Genomic DNA, 12,276 nt, shown 5'->3' with positions numbered 1-12,276 from the left:
TTACCAGTGCTGCTCTCCCTCAGAAAGTGGCTGTTTAAAAATGACACCTTCTTACTTTGCAGTTCTGCTGCCTTGAGGGTGAAATCCACCCCTTTGCAGAATGCCAAGACAGGGTCATGTAATCACTTCAATTCTATTTATTCCCTTAGAAAAGATTTACGCATGTTGCACTGGTCTCCTGAACAGGGACAAATTTCCCCCAAGTAGAATCTCAAAGACAGGGTTCTGACTTTAATGAAAGCAAGCCTTGTTTTTAAGAAAAAAAAAAAAATATTCCTGTTGCTAGTTGGAAAAAAAAAAAAAAAGAAAAGGATACAGATAAGAGAGACAAATTTTATTCCTCCTGGCACAGCAGCAGGAGAGTGGTTGACCAACTTCCAACTGCAGAGCTATATTCTCTCCCCAGTTAAATAGAGAAACCTCATTGAAATCTATAGGCCAGATCCACTGAAATGTTCTGGCTGCTTTGCCTGTTTTAGCAATGCAAAGCAGCTGCAAATCCAGTTTAATTTGCTAGTTTCTGTCAGCTTTACCGTGCCAGATTAGCACTGCTGTTAGCCTCAGAAATACCAACATCTGGAGGTTCCCCCCCCACCCAACCTAGCTTTAAACCTTGGAAATCTGCAATTCATCCACCCATCAGCACGGCTGGCGGGACCAGCCTCAGGTAGTTCTCCACCCTGAGCAAAATACATCTGTCACAATCCTCTATCCTACACTCATGCAGCCAACTGAGCAGATCAAACAAAATTCACATAATGATCAGCTCTTGGTTATTCGCTGGCCGACTGCCTGCCCAGTTGCTCCAGAGGGTGACTCCTCACCCTGTCTGGGAGCAGGTGCCTTCCTAGTGTGGGTCCATGAATCCGAGTTGGCCGGCAAAACAAAATACGCTGTTTCCTCGTACTTTTATATTTCTTTGTATGTCAGGAAACAGAGCTCAGTCTTGTTTCCTGCTCCTCAGCCAGGGGAGGTAGGAGAAACTGGAAGTAGATGTAGAGAAAGGCAGAAAGAAGGCAGATCAAAAAGATCAAGGAAAAATAATAAAAAAACCCAAACACTGCTTCACTCTGCTCTGTAAAGCAGTATATCTTGGAAAAAATACAATCCACTCCCCAAGTCTCTCTCTCCAGGGATATACAACAGTCTCAGGAATTAATAGCATTTTTTGCAACATTCAAGTACTGCTGCACTTAGTGTCTTATAAAAAAAACCCAACAAAACAGCCTCTTCATTTGCTTTTTGCCTGAGAAAAACACATGTAAAAAAGAATGGGATGGAATTGGGGGGAGGAGGGGACGGCGGGTGTATTCATGTCAGTTCTGATTTTCTAAGAACAAAGGCTTTACTTTATATATAAATAAATAAATTGGAAACATTCAGCATGTTTTATTTTTCCTCAGCTCACTCCCAACCCCTCACTCTGAATGCATTAATACACACACCTTCAGCACAATCGGGCTCTTGGTGTTGCCATGGAACTGAAACCTTTGCAGTTTAGATGATGATGTACGCCAGGAAGCATACTGTTCTTACACTTCCTATAACAGAAGCAAAATCACTGCATAGCATTAACTCCCTTAGTATTTAAGGCATTCGGTGTCTTTCTTGTCTGCTCATCTTCACACCGAGTTTGCTTTTTCTATCTTGCCACATGCAAATGAAACACATTTGACATAGCTATTCTCGTCTTCGTGAAGTCAATAGCTCACATGCTGAGCACATTAAAGAAGGTCCACAAGACTATGGACTTTCCCTTTTTAATAAGAGGCTGTTGCAGGCATGCAGCAGCTGCGATGAGGGCTGGAGAAAGCATACGTACATGAAATATATGGGGGTACAGCAAAGTATTATGTATCAGGGTAGCATTTAAGCAGGTTCTTGAAACCTAGTTAACATATTTATTGCTAATGCTTTTGACGATCCTTCTGAATATTCTTTCGTACCCATTTGTCCGGACAACCAAATTACACCGTAAAGCTCCTGCAGCAGGCACCAGATCGTTCCACACCTTTTTTTTATAACTTAGGCTGGTGAGATTTCAATGGCGAGCAGAGCTTTAGGCACTTCAGTTAGAGGGAAAAATTAGTACAACTCTGTGTCGCCTAAAGGTTCAGCCTACAGTTATTATCTTCAGCAGATCTGAGCTTTTTGCCAAAGCTTCTGAAAATGGCTGTACACGCATTGCAAATACATAGATTTTTATGTTCAAAGAAAAACCAGGGAACACAAATATCCAAGTTCATTATAAAAAGATTACCATAATAAATAAATAAATATATAAACAAATAACCATTCGTGTATGTAAACATTGGCTCTGTACCTGCAGAAACAGCTGGAAGCCAGTCCATGGTCTGAAGCCAGCTTGAGGTTTTTTTGTCCAAAGTTAAATATTTGCATAGTATTAAGCCCAAAATTAAAGCATTTGCTGAAGAAACTTGCTGACTTGTGTGTATGGAAAAACAAGAGGGAATTTAGCTTCCCTGCACACGGGGGCAGATTCTTGGGATGCCTTCTCCATCCCATGAATTCCTGGACAGCAGAGACACAGACAGAGTACCGACCAGGGAATTCCCCTCTTGCTTTCCGGAGGATTTTGTGCGCAGGCTGGACAGAAGAGCAATAACCCAGGTAGTTATTTTATGAAGAAGGTGTTTGTTGCTTAGGTGCCCGCCCCTCGACCACCTGGTAACACTCCTTTCCTTTTATCGTTGTCCCCGGCACAGAAAAGATCCATTCACCCAGCACCTCCGTCCGAGCAGGTCTGCCCGGTCCCTGTGCCACAAGCGACCTCCTCCTGTGTCAGCCCGCCGGCTGCCAGCGAGCTCCGGCACCTCGCTGCCCCGGGGACGCGGGCCGGGGACCCTGCTCACGGAGGGGCTTTCTGGAGCAGGGTCTGGCCCCCAGCGCCTCCCCGCTTGCCAGCGGTGGACACAAAAGCACCGCCGTCTCTCTGCCTGCCTGCCTGGGCCAGAGCGAAGCGGCCGGTCCCCCATTCCTGGGTGCTACTGGGTGCATGCTGGACCCCGGCAGCGCCTGCGCCTTCAGGTCCCCTCTCCTTCCCTCCGCTGAGGGAAGAGCCGTGCTGACAGGATAAGCTCCCTCTCCTCCCTCCACCAGCGGCGAGCGTCCGACAGTCGCACGTCCCCGTCGCTGCATCCATTACCTTGGGTTTACACAAGGCTCTCGCCATCAGTTTTCTAGTTACAGGAAAATGTATATTGTGCTGTGATGAAAGGCCAGTGCAATGTCAAGTGCATTAAAAGGACTCCAGGGACTGATTAGAGTCAAAAGGGAAAGGATTTATGGTGGTTAATAAAGTTAAATCTGCCAGAGTCCTGCTTATTCTTTCCAACTGCAGGTAACCAGATCTTACAGGAAAAATTATTAAAACGTTGCAAGTTATTACTGTCCCCTCTGAAAGAAAACCTGCGTTTTGCCATGAAGCGCCTGGCCAGGAGAGAGACCAGCTCACCACGGCGCCTACGCTGACCCCGAGGAGGAGAGAAGGGGGGACACACGCCCCCTGCCCGTGCCTCGGGCGAGCAGCAAGGACCTCGGTACCAAGAGATCTCTTCAGCACGCGTGTCACCTGAACGGTCCCCAGCAGGTCTGCAGCCTCCGGTCAGCAGCTGGGGGGGGGCTCGGACTTCCACCTGCCATCAGGCACCGTGCCGCGCCATGGCGAGGGGCACGGGCAGACGGGAGGGAAAGCCTCCCCCTCTGTCAGTGCTGCACATCCACGTGGGAGAAGGACGAAGCAAAGAAGGAAGCTCTCACCTCTTATTCCCAGTCTGCGTGTCACGTGTGCAACTTCTGCTGAAGAATGCAAGCTAACTGGACTCCATAGGACTGCTCTGAAACTTGTTTTAAACGCTTTACAATCTAACGTGCCCGAAAGTTGACATAATTTTACAAGACGTTAATGATTTTCCACATTGAGACAACAACATCAGCTGAGGGCAAAGGGAAGTGGGACACCAAATTTTCAAAAAACTATTGGGAATTTTGTATCCATATCTAAATTACGTGCACTTTATTGGATCTCAAGTTTTCATTTTTCTACCACTTAATAATTGCAAATACGTTATATATGCCCTTTCCATTTTGTCATTCTTTCACTATATTACATCAAATTTAATTTCCTGTGGAAGTGTGTAATCTTTTCAGCCGTGACTGCCTCAGAAGCTTTCCTGTAATAAGCAGAGCCTCGTCCTCTGGCAGGCTGATCTTTTATGAGCCGTGCTTCTGCATATTAGTTTCCTGAAATGTTTGCAATGCTATACGAGAACTGGCAAAAGAGGAAAACCAAAATAACACTCAAAAGGAAAAACAAACACGAAGACATTCACTTCCTTCTGACTCCTCCATTCACCAGTCAAAGGAAATTTCATTTTGATTTGGGTAGATGGCAAATCCGTGAAGGTTATTACCGCGTATCAGAAGAAGCCTCACAAGGTGCGAGACACAGCAACCCTTGCTCTACAGCTCATTAAAAGCATGGCAGTGAGACGGCTGCTCGCTCTTCGTGCCCAGGGAACACGGAGATCGGCAAGCGGCCACCACTCTGACAACCGCCTCTCCTCGCCACCTGCCCTTGGCTCTCTGAGAGGTCCCCTCCACTGGCAAAAAGCCACATTCCACCAAAAAAGTGAAAATGTCAACCAAGACGCATTCACGCTTTTCATGACGAGATACCTGTGACGGCAGGAAAGCAGACCAGCTGGCCTGCTGGGCCCTTTCCAGACCTCTGCCCCTGCAGAATGTAAAACTCGTCTTCTTCAAACCAGCTTTCCATTACCCGTGCTCGCACACACACCAAAACAGCTTATTTACAAAAAAAAATATATCAACAAACAATTCTGAACATTTAAAAATTAACCAACTCAGAAGAAACGAGAGCAACAGATAATTATTCCTATATCCCTCCTGAAAAGGTGCTTGGATACGGATGATAGAGGAGACGTCTGAACAAATGAATAGAAAATGTCTGCAAAGGGTCATGTTAATGGTATTTGGCCAGCAGGGATTACTGAGGCTGGCTATACAGGCGTGCCAGAAGCCCTGCCAGTGCAAGCAGGATCAATGCTCTCTCACTTCAGTGGCAGACGTTGCCTCCGGGAGCTTCTCTTCAAACTGACCCAGAGTCCAGCCAGATTTGGAAACCTCTTCACCGATCAGCACACAAGTCACCCAGGTTGTGAACTGCTCTCCTAAAACACACTAAATTGATCAATGAAGCCTGGCCTTTCTCTCCCCTGTAAGACTTTTATTTTGCTTTCCCTCTCCCACGTCACTGATGCAGCAGCAAATCATTCACATTTCTGACGAACACTGTCTTCAAAATTATATATAAAAATACAGTGCATTGAACCTAGATACGTACTTTTGGAGCAGTCATCTGTCCTCATCACTTCATAATTTTTTAAGGTAGACAAGCATTTTCAATAATTGAGTCCTCTTTTAGGTTATTTTGGCAATGCATTTCCTTGTAATTCTGTTTTATGCTTGTATCTTTAAAACTTAATCTCTAAAAAGTGGCTAATCAGTAAAAAAATTCCATGCAGGGAACAATACTTAAACAAAAGTCTCAGGTGTTACATGCAGTGCAATTCAACTCCCATCAGCATGAAGAAATGTTTTTCCACCAGTTTCAGTGGGACTTGCATCAGGGCCATAAATCAGATGAAGATGCTCCACGTTAACAGTTATGTGGTGTGCTACAAACTGCTTCAGAACAATAATGTAACCACTCTCATAAAACCGATTTGCTCATGGTTTTACAGGACCTGAGCGTGTGTTAACAATTTCAAGCCAGAACAGTAGAAAAGAAAAACATGCCAGCTATCAGTGACCTTAGATTTCTGGCCTCATAGGCCATAAATTAAATAGCCTCCCTTCACTAGGTGGGTCTCAGCCTCCAATTCCTTGTACAGGATGAGGAAAAAAGACTCAATATATGGATTTAATTCCTATTGAAATCTTGGTCAAAGATGGTGGGTGATGTAAAGCTAAACATCAAGGGAATAACTGCCATCATCTGGCTGAGTTTGGTAAAATGGAGTTTATTTACACTTCTTTAGGGATTCACTGGTGTGTGAAATTAATCTAATTTAGATTGACCAGAAATTGAAAATGGAATTAAGGAGAAAAGCAATTAAAGACCTTTCCTAAATGCAAAAATAGTACTGCTTTAAGTGCAGCAAAACAGTTAAAGTACAGAACCCTTCACACTACTGCTACTACCCCCTCCTGCCTGAGGAAGAGAGTAATAGTCTGTACATCTACATATCATCACTGTACCAGTATAACTTCATCCAGAGGAAACATTGGTAGAATGTTTCTACCAGTATCTGTAAATAAATACATTTTCAAGTTAAAACAGTTCACTATACTGCATACAGACCAGGCCTAGCAGATAAACATCTGCTGGAACGGCATGGTGTAATTGATTGTACATGTGGCTTAACATTTACTTCAATGACTTTTAGCACCTTCATGTTATTGTTTCTGCGTTGTTCCAACAAGCAATGGTTAATGTAAGATGCAGACGTTCACATACCGTATACTTATGAATAACTGGTTCCCAGAGATGTGGCAGTGATAACATTGTCATCGTACGATTCAAAGTAGCTCGCTGTAGATCACATATCAGAAGAGGGTCCCACCTGAAAACATAACAAATCCAGATAGTAAGTTCATCATATTCAGAGGTTTGCAAGCTCTGCTAACACATTTGTGTGTTTCCACATATTCCTCCTCTGCATTAACAGGGTCTGTGCTGTTCCCAGGCTTACAGAAAACATTTTGCTGTTCACAATGGCAAGCAAAATTGTCCTGCTGTAGCCAAACTGTTTTGGCCCACTGCTCCAGACCAGATTTCAGGCACGCTCTCAAAGCAATGAAAACTAGTTCTCAATGTTAATGCAGAACCTAGAACTGTCTGGCGGACAGATACAGAATTTCAGATTTCCCATTTGTCGGGTCCTTGACAAGCACGTAATTCCTTCTACCAGTGCATTGCTGGTTTGGCTCTACCTTTCTTTTTTTCTTCTTTTTTTTTTTTTTTTAACATTGAAAATCACTGGTTTAGGAGATGACACAACACTGAACATTGTGAACTGTTCTCTTGAGATCAAGGGGTCTTAAGACAAGGGTCATTTCTTTCCTGTTGGTGGCTACAGTCACCTCGTTTATAATCATTTGATCTTTTCAAATCACTTGATGGGTAAGTCTGTTTTTAAATATGTTGTAGGTAACCAATGCAGATATGGAAAATGGCCAGGTCAAAGCAATGGTCCAGATTTTCAAGGCCACAAGTCATGCCCCATTTTCAGAGCTTATTGCCCCTCTGCTCACAGCTGAAATGAAGGGATCTTGGAGACCACGTAGGAGAAAGCCAAAACTGCTCAAAACAAACCACTTCTGGCGGAGCAGGAGGGACTAAGGAGCAGCTGCTAAGAGTCGACTGAACTACTCGTGACCCTGACAACCTTCAAGACCTTTCACAAAGACCCTTCTGGCAGAGCCTTCCTAGTGCCTTTCCTTCAGTGAGAAAGAAACACCAACGTCCCAAAAATACACTCAGAAATTGCAAGTCCTAGAAGAGCCTGTTTAAGGCAAAGGCAAGTCTTTCTAGGTGAAGCAGAAACATGGAAGCCATTGTGAAACCTGAAAATGGAAATTATATGCGAGGTATTTAAGTATGTGCTTCTGGCAATTATGGAAATAGCTAGTGTTGACAGGAGTACGCTGGGGACCCAGCACTTAAAATCTCGGTGGAAGAAAGGTTGGGAACTAAACACACAAATCAATATAGTCTCTACAAAAAGAGAGGATTGTAAGAAAATACACACAGTTCTTGTCCAAACTGTTTATTTTCTATGGCTAGACAGTGGTAATCTCCAGTGCCATCAATTAAGACCTTCATTTTCACAGGCAGTGTTTTAAGGAAATGCAAACATTAGGCACAGTTAGAAAAATTAATGGAAGCTGAAAAATAATTTTTGCTGCCAACTTACTTCCACATAAGTGTACCATCACTTCTCAAAACTGAGTCTATCGGTCTTAAGACAATCCTAAAACTGTCTTTATACATACTAAACTACAGAAAAGTTACTCTGTCACCCCAAAGAACTCCATTCTTACAACAAAGTGCTGCACTGAAGAAGCAAACATGCAATCTTTTGCATTATAAATATTTATATTAATGCACACAGCATATTCACACCAACAGAGCTGAAGAGGCCTTACAAACACGGGTATTTAGAAAGTTCCTATAAAGCCACTGCTGTGCTCTAGGACTTATCGGGGGTTTGGCAATTCTTTCTCCACCTTCAGTAAATACTATTTTTTTCATCTGAAAAATGAACAAGGACTTACAAAATGGACAAGGTACCTAAACCAAATGTTTAGATTGATTAGATACAGGCATTTACTAAAATCAGGTCTAAGTATTAAGCCTCAAAAACTCCCCAGATACATATATTTTATTATGAAATTTTAAAAAACTGTAGCTTCTAATTTCAAAAAAATATACCTGTGAATAACCTTTCAGAAAAATGTATTCTAAAATGAAAGAAAAAATGTAATTAATGATCTGAAAAAAAAACTTTCCTCTCCTTTCCTCTCAATCAATTTAAGGAATTAAGAAAAAAAAATTACAGTCTCAAGTCTCACTTTCCTGGCATCTGTCTTTCTGTTTCAGAACTTCAGCATTATTTCAGTTCAGGTGAGGGTATTTAGTTCTCTCTGACATCAGAAGCTACATTACAAACACAACAGCACTTGGATACTTTACTATGCAACACAAAAAAATGGATGGATGAATCAACTGCCTGTAAAATGTGTCAGAACGACATCCACACAAACTGGAGCCTGCTCCTCCGTACAGAACCAGCACGGTGCATGACAACGAAACAAGCTTCTCCTCAAACCACATCTCCCCATACACTCCAGCTATACTCTGGAAGGAACAAGAGCAGTAGTTGCTCAGTAATCGGGAATTACGTTGCTGATAACGGCAATTCAGTTCTGCGCTTATAATGTCTGAACACAAATAAGACGCATCACCAAGTGGGAGGGGAAGCGGGAAGAGAATGAGAGAAAGAAAATGCAGCTGCAACGAGGGGGTAAACTGCAGGAGGAGGTTTCACAGTGAAGCACACGGATCTGCTGTCCGACGGCGTCAGGGGGTTAGAAACAGCCGATCAGAGGCACTCCCTGGCACAAAGCTGCACAAAAGGAGTGAGGGACATGCCAGAGCTGTAGAAAAATAATGCATGAAAATCCCCAAACAATACTTTTTCTTTGACTTTGATAACCTGCACAGAGGACATTTAAAATCAAAAAATACTTGTCGGATTATCTCTGGCATGATATACTCCACCAGCACTACTTAATTAATCAAGTGTATTGTTCTTTTCTACACTATGGCTTGCTTTGACCTTTCTCTTTTTTTGACTAATTTTTTTTTAAATTCTACTCATTTTCGTGAATGTTAGTGATCACAAAATACATTGAGAGTGACAGACAGTAAACATTACTGGAGGCTGTTGCACTTGGACTGCAATGTGGATGATCATCCGGAGGCTGGTATATGAGCTCCAAGTTAGAAGGTCACTCAAATACCCCTCCCTACCAAGATCAACACTTTTGAAAAACAACCTCCAAAATCAAGATCTAACACCAAGAGTATTCCAGTAATTTCTATTTTTATTCCAGCTGCTGTAATGAACCTTTCATTTCAAAGAACAAAAATTATTAAACAGAGTATGTTGTCAAATGCAACAGTAGATGCTGAGGCTATGAAAGCATGGTACAAAGCATGCCGTTCCCTAATATCACAAGTACAGGTGAGAGACATGCAGAAAAACACAGATGGAGAGTCAGTCTAAAAAAGTACAAAGAGATCTGATCACTAATCAGAGACAGAAACCCATCTGAGAGTCACAACTGTCTCTGCAGGCTCTGAAAGACAGAATTAAATTGACTTAGTACTATAGTAAAAAATGAATTTAATTAGCTGACATTAAGCAGGATAAGTTTGCGGTACCATGTTGCTCTGACAAGCTGTTTCCAAAAGGGTAAGAAGGTAAAGTCTTATTTTTCAGGATGAGATTATGGCCATGCGTAAAGACAGAAGTTAACAGTGCATCTGCTGAGGGCAGCTTAAAGTTGGTGCAGGACATTTCATCTCACACTATAAAAGGATGGTATGTGATAGATGAGCCAGAAGTGCAAGTTTCAGATTCTGCACATTTATTCATACGGCTGTGCAGCTTCATCTCTTTCTGGTGTTGCCACTTACGTGAAGAAGAGAGCCTCAGTATAACCTCTGCCAGGAGGTTTTTTTCTCCAGCTTCTCTCAGTCAGAGCTGTCCCCTGGAAAAACTCCAAAACCCTAGGTGCAACTTCTTTATTTTTGTTTGTATGAGAGCATGTTGGTCCTTAGCTGGAAAAACGAGGTCTGTGCACAAGGCGGTTTCTGTGCTAACCTGGCGGGCTGCCAGATCTGCCGGCTGCTGTGCACTTATCTTCTGTTTTATGGGGTGACTCACGGCACCCCAGCTCTGCTCCCAGCGTCTACCAAAACTTCTGCCACCTTCTTTACCTGGCAAGCAACCTATGTGTCACAGTGTAGCCTGCAAGCAGAGTGGCAGTGGTTGACAGAGAATAAAGTAGACACAAACTATGGCCATAATCTAGAGGCAGATAGTGACAACTGAAGAATCAATGGTAAAATGCATAGGAAATCCAAATTAAGTGTTTCCCTGAGGAAAACTTGGAGGAAATGGAATAAGACATTTCAAAGCAAGAGTCCCATGTATATGAGACTTAACAAGCCCTGCCTTCTCATGCCTCCTTCTATTTAACAATAAATTTAGTTCTGGGGAAAGGCATCTCACTGTCAGTGCTAGAAATTCTGCTTATTTGCAAAGCAGGCGCATGCATCCCAGGGAAGCTATTGTTCACATCACTTAAATTAATGTCTCAGATCTGTCACACCAGAACCAAGCCAGATTTACCAGGCAGGACAGAGAGGCTTTGGCCATCCCCATTAGCAAGTTATCAGGGAGGTGTTCCTCCATCCCATGACACAACTGCACAGCAATGTAAGCTCTCGATTTAGGCTGCCAGTGCCCTTCTTCCTCCCCCAATTCTTCTCACCAGGACCGTATTTAGGCTGCATGACCTTGCGTAGCAGTCTGCAGATTTTAAGAGCAAGAACAACACACCGTATGCCCTTCTCTGGCACCACATTAATCACCCTACTTTAATGACTTCTTTGACTGATAAACCACCCTGTGTACCTAACTGTCCTCCCCAGTGGCTGCATCTAGAGCAATAAATTAAACTTGCCCTTTCCCATACCCTGCCACTGTGTAATCCACTAGCAGAGACAAAGCTACCGAGAACATCAGCTGGCAGTTAGGGGTGAAAACAGCAGGGATCAAGAGACCCCAGTTTTACTAGCCATTTGATGGGTGACCTTGAATCTCTCAGTCTATGTTTTCTCATAGTTACAGAGAAAAATGGAATTTCTTTTCAGCTATACTGAGAACCACAGATAGAAGATACTACTTACTACTGGTATATATCTACACCACCTATTACTATACATAACTACAGGTAAGAACTGCCTTCAACTAAACAAACGTAGCTACAAACAGAGAACATATGATTTTGTAGTATTAATTCTTAATTATTTCACTCTCTTCCAGGAAGCTCAAGTCCACAGCTGAGCACAAATAAAGACACAAGATCTTTATGATAAGAAAAGCAAAACAATGGCCTGACATGACCTAATGAAAGCACAGGATACTACCCCCCCCCCCAGGGTAGAAATCTCCTTATTCCAAAACTTCCTTTCAAGTGCTCTGAAAATGCTACTAGACAAAGAAACAAGAAATTCACTTTTGCGAGGCAGTAACATTTTTTAAAATAGCGGCATCTGACATTATTCCATAAACCTTCCCCAAAATCAACATGCTGTATGTCAGGTAGGACCTTTAAACTTTAGACTAAAACAAATTTAGGTCTGAATCACAACACAAAGATACATGTAATAAACTTTAAATATGTCAAAAGCTTCACTGGATGAAGGTTTGCTGAAGGCTTAACATGGAGCTAAAGGCTCACAGTTATCGCAAGATTGACCTCTGTGCTGCTAAGCGATGTATGGAGCTGGGAGTGCTACCAGCTCATAGGACTTGAGAAACAGACTGAGCAATTCGCTGCCACAGATTTTGTATCTGACCATGGAGGGCATCTCAC

General features: G+C 42.8%; 1 protein-coding gene across 8 annotated transcripts in view; it reads right to left on the bottom strand.

Moving 5' to 3' along the window:
- Positions 1–12,276, bottom strand: part of HIVEP2 (HIVEP zinc finger 2) — a 140,699-nt gene that overhangs the window by 99,780 nt on the left and 28,643 nt on the right. For all 8 annotated transcript variants that reach the window (XM_069787152.1, XM_069787155.1, XM_069787151.1 and 5 more), the window contains one exon: positions 6,563–6,668. The gene's annotated coding sequence lies outside the window, so the exon portion shown is untranslated. The remainder of the gene's footprint in view (positions 1–6,562; positions 6,669–12,276) is intronic.

This window comes from Haliaeetus albicilla, chromosome 7 (genome assembly GCF_947461875.1).
Source record: "Haliaeetus albicilla chromosome 7, bHalAlb1.1, whole genome shotgun sequence".
Classification (NCBI taxonomy): Eukaryota; Metazoa; Chordata; class Aves; order Accipitriformes; family Accipitridae; genus Haliaeetus; species Haliaeetus albicilla.
This window is presented reverse-complemented; position numbering and strand designations above follow the sequence as displayed.